Genomic DNA, 18205 nt, shown 5'->3' with positions numbered 1-18205 from the left:
ATTAATGGATCGATGTCACATTACAGCATTTCGACGCTATTTATAAAGAATATGTTTGCACGTTGATAATTGAATAAATTAATGAGTCAATTATTTAGTGGACCACGCTTTCCGAAATGACCTCTTCAAAATGACGCGCTTAATAATGGACTGACCAAGATTATCAAAATGACGAGTCAATATTGCTTTTTATTCGTTTTAATTATTCCAAACTACTTTTAATGTTACTAGTTTGTAATAATAATCGCACCACACTTTTCATCAATGTGCTGGGTTTTTTAGGCCCAATCAGCCCCGTCCAACTTCCCTCACTCTTATCTTTATATCTCTTTTGACCTAAGCTGATTAGTGGTGGCTGGTCCTTGTGCAAGATAGAAAGTGAGAAAGAGAGAAAGAAAGGAAGAGAGATTGTGAGATATAGTGATTTTTGTGTTAACAATTGGAACACTCTTGTATATATTTAGGAGCAGATCTTATTGTATTGAAAAGGTGGTTAAGTCACCTATGATTTTAAAATTTTAGTTATATTTATTGAAATTTAATTAAATTTTATTTTTTTTAGAACTTTCTATATAGTCCAACCTCTTTCAATAATAACCAAATGTTTATTTGTAGTCTAGTGATTAGAGCTGTAGATGAGAGGCATGGGTTCAAATCCCACTTGCTACATTTATGCATTTTAATTTTCAGCCTCCTCTATTAAAATTTTGTAGTTCTACTCGTACCTGTATCTCTTGTAATTTCTTGTTTAATAGTGAAGTTTGTGGATCGTGTTCCTCCCAGTGGAGTAGGCTCGACCAAACCATCTTATCTTTGTGTTTGTTTTCTCTTTTATGCTTGTTGGACTCGATCTATCTCGCGGTAACATTTTTCCTCTATTGTTGGTGTTTAGTTGTATTCAAAGTTACATTTGTCTCTAATTTCTTAGTTATACTTGGTATACGGTTTATTGAGTCTATTGCGTATTTCTTGTAGTTAGTACGGGGTGTACAGGTATTCTGCATTTCTAGATTTAACCCCAACACAATGTTCACAATTTTTTTTAATATTTAAGAAAAATAAAAGTTTGATTCACCAACTTGAGATAGATATACACCATTGACCTCAGGTCAGGTAACTTTATACTAATTACCATACTATCAATAAAGAGGTCAAAAAAAAAAAAAAATTGAATCATCTGCTGTATCTGTCCAAATGAAATGAATCTCATTACCCACAAATAATGTCAACTTAATTTAATGCCTTAGGTTATCCTGGAAATTTCGTTTGCGCGCATCTCTTGACTATCTCAACACTGCAAGACAAAATTCTGGATTCGTATACTAGTGTAAGCTGAGTCATTTGTGGGCCCTACTGGAAATCATAGAGTTCCTAATTAAAATGAAAAACATATGATGCCAAAAAATATGTACTTGTCATAACTAAGCTTGGAACACTAGTACAGAAAACGTGACCATACACAATATATCATACACGGTCAAGAAAAAATTGCACATTAACAGTGTAATAAGAGGTGCTTGCGTGAAAAAGCTCATACATACCACACTGTCCATTAGTAACAAACCGTGTACATATGGAAGTCACCAACTTTTGTTCACAATTTTATAATATTGAACAGTGCATGATAGTACATAATGGTACACCGTTTGTCACCAACATTTGTAATTAACTTGCACTGTTTAGTATTCAAATTGTATGGTTATCACTAATCTTCGAACATAAATTTATTGTTTCAAACTGTGTAGTCTTTGTTCTCGCTTTTTCAATCAAGTATGCTAAAAATTAATTTGTTGTACCAATTGCCCCCTCGCTGTGCACACCTTCTTTCCTTCTGCCTTGTCTCTTCATTTTCACTCTACTTTTCATTTTGTTTTCAACCATCATATTTGTGAAGGTTTAATCACTAAAGGTGTGAATAACAAGAGTCGTGATCAAACATGCGTTTCAAGAGAACTTGTAGGTTTGGAGTTTTATTGTCATTAATAAGTTAGTGTGAGTTATATGTTTAATAAATCTAGGTAGAATAAATATATTTAGTATTGTGATGTTTTTAATTGAGTTTTGTGGGTCTTCAGAAAGTTATTGTGTTTCGATAATAGAAAAGGTAGTTAAGAATATTGTGATTTAGATTATTGCTTACAGTTTAAACGGAATCAAAACAACATCTCGAATAAAGATGAACTCCATTAGTGTTACTTTATTAAAGGGCATCTTCATCCAAATAAATTATGGCCTTTAGAAAGTAGAACTTTGACGCGCATTAATTAGTTGTTGTTGGTTCTAATTATTAAAGGAAAGTAATATTTTTTATGAAAAAGAGAAAAGTAGTACATGTTAAAACTTGCTAGCTAGATTTACTTGCAATTAAAATATCCTTAATTTGCGAAATCCGAGGCATGATCAATCATTTTTTTTCCAAGAATCAATTCTTAAGGAAAAATTAATAATATTTTTGTACAAAAATGGTCATAAACAATTTATAATTAGAGAAATGTTCTGGTGCCCCGAGCCATCATACCCGAGTGTTTCTCCCAAGTAGTTTAACAGAAAAAACATTCAATATTGTTTAACTTCTATTTCCACCGCTAATATCCAAAATTTAAGGCTTTCTTTAGAACATTTTAAAATGTTATTCGCAAGCACTTAAATCTCTATCTGAAAGCATTTTTAGATAGTTTTAACTCTCAACTACTTTTGTCTTCAAGCCAAAAAAGAAAAAATGATTTTCACCCACTCTTTTTTATTTTTTTCTCAAATCATTCTATTTTATTTTTCTGACAATTCGTGATGAATTTATGAACCTAAAATTATGAACGTTTTATATTTGATTTTATCTTTCAAATAAAATTTATGAAGAAATACTTTTGAGTAATTTTGAAGTCATTTATATTTTTTTTAAGTAAAACTCATGTGCACTTTAAATTTTCAAGTTTTTAAATCTCAGTTTACAACCATTAAAATTTTCAAGGCTTTGTACATAAGGTTTATATGCTTTGTACATGAGCTTTGTAAATGCAGTGTTATTGTCACTACGCCATTTTCTATGTCGGGCAACCAAAAAAATGGTTGCAATAGGTATAAATTGGTTGCAATAAAATAATTTTACAACAAAGAAAATTGGTTGCCGGTGGTTGCAATATATTCACAACCAATTGTTTGGTTGCAATAATTTTTTTATTGCAACTATAATTTGATTGCAATAACGGCGTAGCAATAAGGTATTGCAACAAAATAAATGATTGCTATTGTGTATGTAACACAGCCAAACGATTGATAATTATATAACACTAATGTAGTAGTGGTTAATTGCATGAAGTTCTTTCAAATAGATATTGTTTTAGAATTATCAGAAAAATACTTCTTTGATAATATTAAAATTTTAACTTTTAACTAATTGGAACACACTTATTAATTTTCCAATTTAATTATACTTTAATAAGCTAACTTTTGTTGTTTATCTATTATAGAAGAAGAGTGAAACAAATTCAGCAAATCGAGGAAAACGGAAGTTCAATCATGGTTGTGGGAGCAAGTCCTTCTCACAAATAAGTTATGAAAATGTATGTATTAATTTTATTTTTCTTTGGTTTTTACTCATTAATTAAATTTGAACATTAAAAAAATATCTTAATAATCACAGCGTGACAAGGAAACAAATGAGCAGCCCAATGACTTAGATATATGGTTACTGACCCATAGCAGGAATGGGAATTGGTTGGATTCTGCATCTAAAGAATTATATGTAAGTACAAAAATTATAAATTCCATCTATTTTTTCAGTTAAAACTTGATTATTAAAATTTCCAAAATCTTATGCAATGTACTTTTAGTAAACATGAACATCTGCTACTTAGGAAAATGCATGCGAGAAGATCGGAGAGAGAGAGGATGCAACAGGAGAGCCGTTGTCCACTGTTGAGCGAAATGAAATTTTTCAGGATGTTGCCGGTAACGAGTTGGGTTATTTTCTTGGTCGTGGCTACATGGAAAAATTGTCCAATTTAGACGGAGATGCGAGTCAACAGCTCTAGGAAAAAAAGGAAATTAATGAAAAACTTGTTGTTAGAGTGGAGGAGCTACAAGAAAGAGAAAGAGAACTCGAAGCATTGGTGATGGAAGAACATGCCACACGAGAAAGACAAATGGAATTAATGCAAGAAAAAATTCGTGAAAGCGTGCGTGAGCAGCTTAGAGCTGCATTTCGAGAAAGAATATAATGTGAAAGATTAGTTAAATGTGTGTCGAGGTATCACAATAACATAGTTTTTGTTTTTTTTTTCCTCAAGAAAATAATTAATAAAAATAAATTCTATGAATTGCAGCAATTTGTTATGCACTCTCGTGGCTAATTTTATTATTTTAATATTGTTGCAGCGGTAGGACAAGGACAACAAATCAAGTATTTTCAAGACGCATGAGGAGTTAGTTAAGTTTATCTAAATGCTATGCTGTGTGTGTTTAATTCAGAAGTCTTGTTGTTTTATTTAGTTAATTTATACATGTAATTCAATTCAAGTTGTCATCTGGTTTAGTAAGTTTTGAATAATTTGAATGATGTCGCCACTTTAATTTATAATTATTTAAAAAGATTGTAACATTAAAAAAAAAAAAAAAAAAAAAAAAAAAAAAAAAAAAAAAAAAAAAAAAATTAAAATACAAAATGTATGAAGATATTTTTCAAGAAAATAAATAAAGTCAATGTTATTTATTGAAAAATGCTGAAAAATATAAAGAGGCAAATATTTGAAAGTTATAAGTGATATGAGATAGATATATGTAAAGAAGTAACATTTCGAATGTACAATCTTTTGTTTTATAAGTAATTTTGGACTAATTTGTAAGATTTAGAAATTTAGAGGATGAATTTACAAGATGAATTTTTAATGATATATGGGACCGACGTTTTTGTTTCCATCTTTATCTCTTTCTTTTCTCTTCTAATTCCACCGTATACCTCTCTTTCTCTCTAGAAGGTTTATTATATTTTATTCATTTCAATCCTCTTCCATAACTCTCTTTGGCTCTTCTTACCTTGCGCAAAAGAGAAGGAAACAGAGAGATTTTCTCTCTCCCTCTAGTGAGCTAATCTCCTGTGATTTAAATTGATGTTCATGTCCCTCTTTGCTCGCTATATTCAGCGATTGCACTGGGTATATATCTCTCTCAGTTTTACTTCCTCTGTACCCGACCTAGGGTTTGTCTATTTGATAACCTTGAGACTTGAGTAGGCAATCTATTTGGTGCTATAAACTGAGTTGAGCTCTTGTTGATTGATTGAAAGTTATTTACTTTATTTCCTTTATCGGGTTATCACCCGTTAGCATGGTTAGTTATTGAACTTTGAGTTTGTTCTTGTTGACTTGATTTGCAATCTCTGAGAAGTATAAAGATTGTTAATTTGATTGAATTCTTAGTGCTCAGACCATAATTTGTACCTTACGGTACCAACCTCAAATGATTTTGTGTCAATGAATACCATATTGTCCTTGTTATTTGATGCATCTAAAATAATTGAAAGGGGATTAAGTTGTTGTTTATACATGTACCAACATATACATGAGCTGTTACTTGAATATGGGTGCCAAGGTTAAAGTTGCAAACTTTGTTTTGTGCAAATTTACTCATGTCAGAGGGACTAAAGTGAATAATGAAAAATATGAAGTATATGATCAGCTATAGAATGAAATGCATGAAATTAAGGAGCATTCGGCTCTTACTTATAAGAAAAATGAATTGTGATTTTGTCTTGAGTTTGCTCTAAAAGAAAATAAAATAGATTTAGACTAGGTATATGTGGATTTGAACTTTGATATTCAGACAGCTTAACTTGAACTTGAATTTATTATGCATAGTTAAATTATTGGACTGAAATGAAGATAAGTTAAAGAGATCAAGGAAATAATAGAATAAATAATAAATGAATTAACATAGGTACTGTTATAAATTATACAAGATGAGGGGATAAGTATACATGTGCTTTATTATATATATATTGGTAAATTTAATTGATTTCAGAGAGCAAAATTAATAGAATGTATATAATTATGATATAGGCATACTTACAGAAGAAATTGACGAGATGAATATTCAGGAAGAACAGATTGCTATAGATTTTACCTATTGCCCTACGATATCAGGTGCGGGGTTACTGGACTTGTTTGATATTACATTTTTAAGAATTAAATTGTTATTCCTTTGTCATGTCGAATGATTGTTTGCTGCATTATTTGAGATGTGTGAATCATGTGCATAGCCCAATCAAATTATAACTGAATTTTGTGTGATATTGTTGACCTATCATTTTGTACGGTTTACCGTTTGTATGAATCTCCTATTCTGAAATATGATTGAGTCACCACAAGTTTATGTTTATGGAAATATGTTGAGCTCTGCAAAGTCTAGGAGCTATAGACTAGACTTTGGTTACGGAATCCTTATGTGCATATGGTGAACGGCCCTCGCTAATCCCAGTACCGGTTGGGAGGGGGAATCTGATTCTGATTCTGATTCTGATGGTGAATATGGGTGATTATAAAGAGACGTCTGATTGATGTCATATCCAATCTGGGACCGGAATGACAGGTTTGTTTAATGTGTTGAGAATTACCGATTCCGAGTTTATTGCATACGAAATATTATCTGACTATGAACCAGACTTTAAATAACGGTATAAGCCTAAGCACATCAGATGAGGGTCAGTGGATGGTACTGAGTACCAGCAGGTGTGGGTTTAGCGTGGCCACCTGCGTGACAAGCTGGTGGATCATCTGTTTGTGTTACCAGACATAATAATCTATGATTAAGCCAAATATATCTCTGTTGAGCTTCATTTGAGATTCTGTGAGTTGAGATTCGATTGAATACTGTGATTGAGCATTTGCATTCACTTATATATAAAATGAACTGTTAATGTTAAGTTGCAAGGATTTAATTCTAGACATGGATTGATTGCAAGTCCAGTGGCCTGATTGTGGCAAATTCGCACTGGGATATAATATTTATATTATTTCTCACCCCCACCCTTTGGGTTATTTTCAGGTTTATTACACGGATACGGAGAGACGGTTTTGGATTGCATCTGACAGCATAACCACATAATACTGAGGTTTTGGGTTGTTATAACTGACAGGATGCGGGAGACATTTCTAAAATATATAGTTTGCCGTATTATGTCAGATAATTTCATAAATATTGGGATGTGGTTAATATGTAATGGTGTTATTGGTAATGCATATAAAAGATCCACTGCCTTACGTATATGTTTTAATAAATATACGTGGCAGGCTGTTATACCCGATTTGGGGTGTGACAGTTAAGATGGTATCAGAGCATGGTTATGCAGTGCCAATAATCCATTAGCTGTCTAGTGAACGTCAGTGAAATCGTATTAAGTTATTTTTATTGGTACGAATTCCCTTTCTAGTCTATTAACGGTATCTCTAATATGAAAAGTGAAATGATATAAAAAGTGAATTGAGGACTGTAAAGATTTACTGAGAATAAAGAATGTAAAAATAGTTACATACGATATTCGTAAATGATTGTATATATAGGATACAATTGTTAACGAGCTTGTGATATGGCTCTGATATTAGCTAAGATCGTATTAAAATTATGTAAGCTGTAATAAATTGATAGATATGTATATACATACATATAGTGAAATGATATGAAGAGTAAACTGATACTGTTAGAACGAATATTAAAAATAGTGTATAGTGGTTAAATATAGTAATTGTAAATCGTTATTGTTAAATATAATAGTTAATGAAATAGTGAAATAGATATGAAAGTTTAGTTGTTGACGATTGGTTACAAAAATTGTTATTGTTGTTGTTTTTCTAAGAATATAGTACTCGGAATATTATCTTTATAGGCTAATATTGGTTGTGCTCTTAATTGTTAAATAAGATTGTCAAAATATGTTAAACGTACAAGTACACTATAATTATTAAACTGAATACTGTATATATTGTGAATTATTTTTAAAGGTTAAACTAAATTTTCAAAGTAGCCACTGTGACACAGACTCCTTGACCATCTCAGGTTTCTATTTTGATTTCTCCTGAGATTGTGTACTCTATTTCTGATTATGGTATGGTTTATGGACATTGAGTGTTTGTTTTATTATTGTTCTCTTAATGCAATTTGAAATCTGATAAAGTATGTTTCTGTAGGGTTCTGTGATTAGATCTTATCAGGACAACTGAATTAAAAATTTTAATTAAAAAGATTAAGATAGAAAATGTTAATTAAAGTTAAATGAACTGAGCATTTTGTAGGAAAAGAATATTGATAATCCCTGAAAATAAGTACTGATTATTCCTACAAACCTCCATGCAGTGGAGAAAGGAATAAATACTGATACTTTCATGAAATGAATATTGTTCATTGTTAAAGAAAATAATATTACAAAAGAAGTATGGTAGTAGAAGCGACAAACAAGTGAAAAGAAATTATTCTAGTATATAAATTTATGTAAATGTTTTATGTTAACAGGTGAATTGATGTAATTAAGGATATGAATATTTTTATATTAGAAAGTAAATTGTTTCTAGTTGCAAATAGAAAGGTTCATAATTTTAAATTTTATATTGTCATTCACAACTAAAGTTTTTATTTTATTTTATTTATTTTATGGAATATGATTTTTGAAGGATTACTTGGTAAAAAGGGGCTTTGGACATCATTATTGGTACTAGTTGTGTACTTATTACTGAGGTTTATATATAAATACAAAAAAGTAGTAGTATTGTGTTAGTTAGAAATAAAAGTTGTGTGAACTATTAAATATAAATAATTACTTGTGGTTTAAGACGATGGTATTGATAATAATTTAATTTTGATATTACATTTCTATTGGGATTGTGGGCTTGAAATTTTAGGGTTTTAACAGAAATCCTAATTCTCTGTATGAATTAGTTCTTTTATTGAATTTGATTTTTGAGGAATTTATTGGTAATAGGGGCTTTAGAATTCTTTATTGGTACCAGTTGAGTACCAATTAATATTTTTGTTTATATATATAAAAAAAAAATGATACTAATATGTGAAATGAAAATGTACTTAGAAAAATTGTAAAGGTTCTATGAATAGTTAGATATAAATGATAATAAGGATATTCATTAAAAGTTCTTTCAATTGAATTTGATTTTGTGAAGTTTAGTAGTTAAAACGTATATTTGCATTTATATTTTAGTACTGGTTACATACTGATTGATACATATGTATATATAAATACAACAAGTGATATTGATATCCAATATGAAATGGTGCTTATAATTGTTTTTTAGGATATGCGAATAACTAGATTTATGGGATCATTAAATTTAATTGCATTATTGCTTAAGCCAATAATATCTATAAATATTGAATTTTATTTGGGAATGTTTGGTTATTAGGTCTGAAAGGTTAGAGTTTTGACTGAAACTCAAATATTTATATATATGAATTGCTTATTGAAAATTTGGACATATTACAAAATTTCTAGAAAGATTTTTGATAAATGTTTCAAAGAGGCATAGTGGACAAATACTAAGTTACTACGGGTATTCTATAATATTTATCATTTTAATAGTATTTGTGCATACCAATTTGTGAGTGTGAATTACAAGCATGGATAAAATAGATTTTAAAGGCTAAGCATAATTGTTTTGAGAAATTTGGAAATAATAATTATAATTGTCCTGATGAGTCGTGTTCTTGACCAATTTGTACGAGATCGTAGTTCTTTCAAAGTGTGAGAAGAGTTTTAGGAAAAGATTCAATTTATCGTGTTATTTCTGTTCAAGTGTCTTTTCTTATACAGTTGATTGTTATCTTGATATTGGTATCAGTCTATGTTGACATTTCTTGCCTTTTGATATGAATCAAAGAAAATGGATAATGGAGTAATATAGTAATATGTATGGTACTCGTTACTGTTGAATAAATAAAAATATACTACTGTATTATGTGATATTGATTAAGTATATTAATTAATTGTTGTCTTACTGTATGTGTAAAATGATATAGTGAAATATATTTCACTACTATAGTTGTGATAAATTGTTCTAAGTGAACTGCTTATTTTCACAAAAATACTGAGATTTTGACAAAACTGACTGGCCATCAGTTTTGTTTACTAATTTTATAGAATGAAAGGCATATCCTTTCTTCTTTGACTGATCACCAAAGGAGAAATGAATAACCTATCATATTACAAGATTAAAGTTTTATTTTCGTTTATCTATTGTAATGATATTAGAGTAGTGCAGTGGAAGCATAATGATTTTCAACAAACTATTAAGTTCTTTAAAATATGTATATTTTGTTTAAATTTCGTGGACGAAATTTTTTTAAGGGGGAAGGAATGTAACATTAAAAAAAAAAAAAAAAAAAAAAAAAAAAAAAATTAAAATACAAAATGTATGAAGATATTTTTCAAGAAAATAAATAAAGTCAATGTTATTTATTGAAAAATGCTGAAAAATATAAAGAGGCAAATATTTGAAAGTTATAAGTGATATGAGATAGATATATGTAAAGAAGTAACATTTCGAATGTACAATCTTTTGTTTTATAAGTAATTTTGGACTAATTTGTAAGATTTAGAAATTTAGAGGATGAATTTACAAGATGAATTTTTAATGATATATGGGACCGACGTTTTTGTTTCCATCTTTATCTCTTTCTTTTCTCTTCTAATTCCACCGTATACCTCTCTTTCTCTCTAGAAGGTTTATTATATTTTATTCATTTCAATCCTCTTCCATAACTCTCTTTGGCTCTTCTTACCTTGCGCAAAAGAGAAGGAAACAGAGAGATTTTCTCTCTCCCTCTAGTGAGCTAATCTCCTGTGATTTAAATTGATGTTCATGTCCCTCTTTGCTCGCTATATTCAGCGATTGCACTGGGTATATATCTCTCTCAGTTTTACTTCCTCTGTACCCGACCTAGGGTTTGTCTATTTGATAACCTTGAGACTTGAGTAGGCAATCTATTTGGTGCTATAAACTGAGTTGAGCTCTTGTTGATTGATTGAAAGTTATTTACTTTATTTCCTTTATCGGGTTATCACCCGTTAGCATGGTTAGTTATTGAACTTTGAGTTTGTTCTTGTTGACTTGATTTGCAATCTCTGAGAAGTATAAAGATTGTTAATTTGATTGAATTCTTAGTGCTCAGACCATAATTTGTACCTTACGGTACCAACCTCAAATGATTTTGTGTCAATGAATACCATATTGTCCTTGTTATTTGATGCATCTAAAATAATTGAAAGGGGATTAAGTTGTTGTTTATACATGTACCAACATATACATGAGCTGTTACTTGAATATGGGTGCCAAGGTTAAAGTTGCAAACTTTGTTTTGTGCAAATTTACTCATGTCAGAGGGACTAAAGTGAATAATGAAAAATATGAAGTATATGATCAGCTATAGAATGAAATGCATGAAATTAAGGAGCATTCGGCTCTTACTTATAAGAAAAATGAATTGTGATTTTGTCTTGAGTTTGCTCTAAAAGAAAATAAAATAGATTTAGACTAGGTATATGTGGATTTGAACTTTGATATTCAGACAGCTTAACTTGAACTTGAATTTATTATGCATAGTTAAATTATTGGACTGAAATGAAGATAAGTTAAAGAGATCAAGGAAATAATAGAATAAATAATAAATGAATTAACATAGGTACTGTTATAAATTATACAAGATGAGGGGATAAGTATACATGTGCTTTATTATATATATATTGGTAAATTTAATTGATTTCAGAGAGCAAAATTAATAGAATGTATATAATTATGATATAGGCATACTTACAGAAGAAATTGACGAGATGAATATTCAGGAAGAACAGATTGCTATAGATTTTACCTATTGCCCTACGATATCAGGTGCGGGGTTACTGGACTTGTTTGATATTACATTTTTAAGAATTAAATTGTTATTCCTTTGTCATGTCGAATGATTGTTTGCTGCATTATTTGAGATGTGTGAATCATGTGCATAGCCCAATCAAATTATAACTGAATTTTGTGTGATATTGTTGACCTATCATTTTGTACGGTTTACCGTTTGTATGAATCTCCTATTCTGAAATATGATTGAGTCACCACAAGTTTATGTTTATGGAAATATGTTGAGCTCTGCAAAGTCTAGGAGCTATAGACTAGACTTTGGTTACGGAATCCTTATGTGCATATGGTGAACGGCCCTCGCTAATCCCAGTACCGGTTGGGAGGGGGAATCTGATTCTGATTCTGATTCTGATGGTGAATATGGGTGATTATAAAGAGACGTCTGATTGATGTCATATCCAATCTGGGACCGGAATGACAGGTTTGTTTAATGTGTTGAGAATTACCGATTCCGAGTTTATTGCATACGAAATATTATCTGACTATGAACCAGACTTTAAATAACGGTATAAGCCTAAGCACATCAGATGAGGGTCAGTGGATGGTACTGAGTACCAGCAGGTGTGGGTTTAGCGTGGCCACCTGCGTGACAAGCTGGTGGATCATCTGTTTGTGTTACCAGACATAATAATCTATGATTAAGCCAAATATATCTCTGTTGAGCTTCATTTGAGATTCTGTGAGTTGAGATTCGATTGAATACTGTGATTGAGCATTTGCATTCACTTATATATAAAATGAACTGTTAATGTTAAGTTGCAAGGATTTAATTCTAGACATGGATTGATTGCAAGTCCAGTGGCCTGATTGTGGCAAATTCGCACTGGGATATAATATTTATATTATTTCTCACCCCCACCCTTTGGGTTATTTTCAGGTTTATTACACGGATACGGAGAGACGGTTTTGGATTGCATCTGACAGCATAACCACATAATACTGAGGTTTTGGGTTGTTATAACTGACAGGATGCGGGAGACATTTCTAAAATATATAGTTTGCCGTATTATGTCAGATAATTTCATAAATATTGGGATGTGGTTAATATGTAATGGTGTTATTGGTAATGCATATAAAAGATCCACTGCCTTACGTATATGTTTTAATAAATATACGTGGCAGGCTGTTATACCCGATTTGGGGTGTGACAAAGATAGTTCAAATGTCTCTATTTTTAGTTTTTAAAAAATTCAAATTTGAAACAAAAATTTCAAAATTAAACGGTTAGATATGATCTATAATATGGTCTCTAATGAATTCTACTTATCATTTATAATGAATTTTAATATTAACAACACTAATGTCCTTTGTCAAACAAAAATATTTTGCTGACATTTTTTAATTATATTTATTACATTCAATTATATTTAATTTATGTCTTCATTTTGATATACTTTTATTTTCAAAAAATATTTAACAATGAACATCAAATAATAAATTTCTAGGACCTAACTACTTGTATTCACCATTAATAATAGACATATATAGCATCCACAGAAATATGAATTTTTTTTCCCATCAGTTAGTTAGAAGAAAGAAAACTTTTGGCATGGAAATAGATAAATTTACCGAAATTTAGAAGAAAAAAATATTACCGGAATATATACCTCCTTTTTACCATAACTTGCAAATTTTGTATTGCAACAAATTTGTCCAAGGCAATATTCAATAATTTTGTTGCAAAATCTTTTTTTCGGGCAACCATCAAATTTAGATGCAAAAAAATAATAATTAGTTGCAATATTTAATATTTCTTGCAACAGATTAATTTTGTTGCAAAATCATATATTTAGTGCAACCAATTCTCTTCCAGTTGCAATAATTTATTGCAAGATGTCTATTTTGGAGTAGTGTGTTGAGATTTATACGGTTTGAAGTGTTATTGTTGAGATTTATATTTTTGTGCATGAGGTTTATACACTTTATTCTATATTTTTAAAAGGTTATTAATGAGGTTACGATACGATAGGTCTCACCATTCCAACGACATGCTATAATATTGTCTGGAATGCTTCAACAGGCCATGATACATCCGGGATGCTTCAACATAACAGAATGACATAGTAAAAAAACACACGAAATATCGCCGACGCTTTAGGATGACACGTCATTGTATTTTGGCCATAACTTCTTCAAAAGAGCTCCAAGTAATGTCATTTAAAGTTCTGTTGAAACTTTACAAAATATTCTACAACTTTCAAGTTTTGAAGAACCAACATTGGATCTTGTGGCAAAAGAAAATTTTATCCGTATAAAAGATCATTAATTTGAAATCCGGATTGGGAGGCTCCTATCAACATTGAAATTTCGAAGGCTAGATCCATGCTTTCTCTCAAAAAAAATAAAAAAAATAATAATAATAACTTTTATGGTAGAGTTTTTCAAGAAACAAGAGTCTTTGTGATCAAACATGCATTTCAAGAGAACTTGTAGGTTAAGAGTTTTATTATCATTAATAAGTTAGTGTGAGTTATATATTTAATAAATCTAGGTAGAATAAATATATTTAGTATTATTATGTTTTTAATTGAGTTTTGTGGGTCTTCAGAAAGTTATTGTGTTTTGATAATAGAAAAAGTAGTTACAAATATTGTGATTTAAAGTATTGCTTACAATTTAAACGGAATCAAAACAACATCTCGAATAAAGATGAACTCCATTAGTGTTACTTTATTAAAGGGCATCTACATCCAAAATAAATTCTGGCCTTTATAGAAAGTAGAACTTTGACGCGCATTAATTAGTTGTTGTTGGTTCTAACTATGAAAGGAAAGTAATAATTTTTATGAAAAAGAGAAAAGTAAAATTTGCTAGCTAGATTTATTTGCAATTAAAATATTCTTAATTTGCGAAATCCTACGCATGATCAATCAATATTTTTTCCCAAGAATCAATTCTTAAGGAAAACTTATTAAAAAATTTTGTACAAAAATTGTCATAAACAATTTATAATTAATATGTCAATGCACTGACATGCTGACAACTAATCAGGTTACCAGTTCGATCGTTTGATGAAATTGGTGTTTCATTGATTCTTGGACGGTGCTTAATAATGGCAAGCATTTCTTTATTTTCTTTTGCACTTGTGTCTTAATTCCATTATATAGCAAGCTTCCTTAGAACATGAATTAAGACTAGAAAAGATCTAATTAAGAAACAAAGAATGAAGTAAAAGCTAAACAAGTTTCTTCAAAACTCACTAAATCACAAATTGCATCTGATTTGGAATATTTTTTTAATATTTGCATCTGGATTGTGTAGTTTTCAGATTGTAAAGTTGATAAGAAGGTTTATTAACATGTCCTCAAGGATTCTAACGACCTGCTTGAATAAACTTTACATAATTAATATATCCCGGTGATGGCCTCAAAAGTTTTCTAAATTATTCGTAAATTTAAAAGTTGATAAATGAATTGTTCACAAAACAGTTTTGTCTAAAAACATTGAATTTTTATATTTATCATTCTAAATTCCAACTTTTTAATACCTCAATTAAAAAAATTGCAAAAATGCCGTCAATTTTATTTTATTTTTGAACTTTCAAACTACCAGGTTACTTAGCGGTTCACTTTCGAACAGAAATGCCAGGTATCTTGGCGGTTTGCTAAAATGTCTTTTTTTATTTTTAAATGTATTTATAGTTTAATCAGAACTGCCAGAAACAGATATTGAAATTTATGAAAAGTTTTTCCAACTTGATGATCCATATGATATTGATCCATTTGATCATTTTCGAAGCACAAATAATATTGATCCCCTGCGCTATTCCGGGATAAACACCGGACACGTCGGTCACACAAAATTTGATAAATATCAGAGGATACGCACTCCAAATATTATGGACACAAAAAGAAAACTAGAATAAAGATTAACATTAATAACAAGGTTATAAATAGTGATTATATATCACATCATTGAGGGAAAGTTAAAAAAAGCTATCGTCAATAGAGTAGCTATAACGAAAGCTATCCTACATAGCATTTTTTTTAACTCTGGCCATATTTTTTTCGTGTTCATATACATGCATCCATCGTTCCCATGTTTAATAAAATAACAAATTTCTAAATAATAGTTCCACACTATAAATACTTAATATATATATACTTCAACTAATTAATAGATTGCGGAGTGTTGGTTTACAAGCATTCACAATGATAACAAATATCCGAATGTTCTCCTCTGCATTTCTATGAATATATTCTTCTTCATATCTCTATTAATTATTCGCCTCGTGTTTTCTATTTGACTCACTATTTTATATTTTTTTTAAGGTATATAGTACTACCGGCTTCTATAATTTCCAAAATATGATATTAAGATAGTAAGGCATGTAGTCTTTAACATCATTTAAATTATATCGTTACGATGCTCCTTCACCTGATAGGTCTCATAGTTCCGACGACATGCTATAATACTATCTGGAATGCTTCAACAGGCCATGATACGTCCGGGATGCTTCAACATAACATAAAGACATAGTAAAAAAACACACAAAATGTCATCGACGCTTTAGGATGACACCTCATTGTATTTTGACCATAACTTCTTCAATAGGAGCTCTAAATAATGTCATTTAAAGTTCTGTTGAAACTTTACAAAATATTCTACAACTTTCATGTTTTGAAGAATCAGCACTGGATCTTGTGGCAAAAGACAATATTATCCGATTGGGAGATCATTAGTTTGAAATCCGGATTGGGAGGCTCCTATGAACGTTGAAATTTGGAAGGCTAGATCCATATTTTCTCTCAAAAAAAAAAAATAATAACTTTTATGGTAGAGTTTTTTAAGAAACAAGAGTCGTTGTGATCGAACATGCATTTCAAGAGAACTTGTAGATTTATTAATAAGTTAGTGTGAGTTATATATTTAATAAATGTAGGTAGAATAAATATAGTTAGTCTTATGATGTTTTTAATTGAGTTTTGTGGGTCTTCACAAAGTTTGTGTTTTGATAATAGAAAAAGTAGTTAAGAATATTGTGATTTAGAGTATTGCTTACAATTTAAACGGAATCAAAACAACATCTCGAATAAAGATGAACTCCATTAGTGTTACTTTATTAAAGGTCCTCTTCATCCAAATAAATTCTGGCCTTTATAGAAAGTAGAACTTTAACGCGCATTAATTAGTTGTTGTTGGTTCTAACTATGAAAGGAAAGTAATAATTTTTATGAAAAAGAGAAAAGTAATACATGTTAAAACTTGCTAGCTAGATTTACTTGCAATTAAAATATTCTTAATTTGCAAAATCCTATGCATGATCGATCATTTTTTTTTATAATTTATGATTTTTAGTTTTTTTTACGAAATAAAATAAAATTAAAAAATATTGTATAATGAACTTTGTTATACTAAAAAATATGTTGTTCTAATGAACTTCTTTTATATAACAACTAATATTATAAATTGAATTACAATTAAAAATAAGTTAATTAATGATTAAACGAAAAATGATGTACGGATCATAGCTAATATAGTCAGTGAGACACTTCAAATAGGGAGAAATAGAAGAAGAACAAGGGAGAATACTAAATTAGAAATGTTTTGTTCTGCCTCATCTTGTTCAAGCATGACAGGCCTACGGATCCAAATGGGCTTCATTGGGCTTATTTAGCCCAAACTCAAAAGTTAGTCAATATACATAAAGGTTTCCATCAGAGCAGTCCAATGTATCGCTTATCCTCTACAACTTTAGAAAGGGGCAGTTTGAGCAATGTTCTATTTTAGGATTTTGTTCATCAGAGCAGTCCAATGTTCTATTTCAGTATTTTGTTCAAGGATTTTGAGTTTAGATTCGGATTGTACGGTTTGCTGGACACTTCCACCTTAGACTGGATTGGTCCGTATTTTGATCGGACGGTCTGATCTAAACTCAAAGTTTCGGTTACCTCAGAGGATGCAAAGTCATGAGAAAGGTGAAATGCTAGTTATGTAGTTGCGGCAAGTTCCTGATTTAAAAAAAAAAATAATAATATAAAATATAAATAAATAATAAATTCAGTTATATTTAACTTCATATATAGTTTGATTTGTTGTTTGAACATAGTTACTTTTCTATCTGAATCCTTGTTTTGGTGTCATCACCAGTTAGTGACACACAACCTTTTAAGAAGTTTTGCTAACTGTGAACTGTTTTCTTAACTGTATCCTCACAGTGCATCGTTACATTCCGATAATTAGCTTATTTCACATCATTATATAATCAGTGCAAATTAAAATACCCAAATAAATAAGATTAATTACACTACATTTCAACACAACCCACCATAATTTACAAACAAGAGAGAAGAACAATT

General features: G+C 30.0%; 1 long non-coding RNA gene across 4 annotated transcripts; it reads left to right on the top strand.

Annotated features, from left to right (window-relative positions):
- Positions 1-4581: 4581 nt before the first annotated feature.
- Positions 4582-13063, top strand: LOC144546061 (uncharacterized). 4 transcript variants are annotated; one of them, XR_013508693.1, is made up of 4 exons: positions 4582-5150; positions 6054-6137; positions 11799-11882; positions 12784-13063. It is a non-coding gene; the product is annotated as an uncharacterized LOC144546061 (long non-coding RNA). The 4 variants fall into 4 exon arrangements; XR_013508691.1 differs by having other exon boundaries at positions 11799-13063; XR_013508690.1 differs by lacking the exons at positions 11799-11882; positions 12784-13063 and adding an exon at positions 7039-7736.
- The last annotated feature ends 5142 nt before the right edge of the window (positions 13064-18205 follow it).

This window comes from Carex rostrata, chromosome 29 (genome assembly GCF_964058835.1).
Source record: "Carex rostrata chromosome 29, lpCarRost1.2, whole genome shotgun sequence".
NCBI lineage: Eukaryota > Viridiplantae > Streptophyta > Magnoliopsida > Poales > Cyperaceae > Carex > Carex rostrata.
The sequence above is the reverse complement of the archived record's forward strand: the minus strand, read 5'-3'. Positions and strand labels throughout refer to the sequence as shown.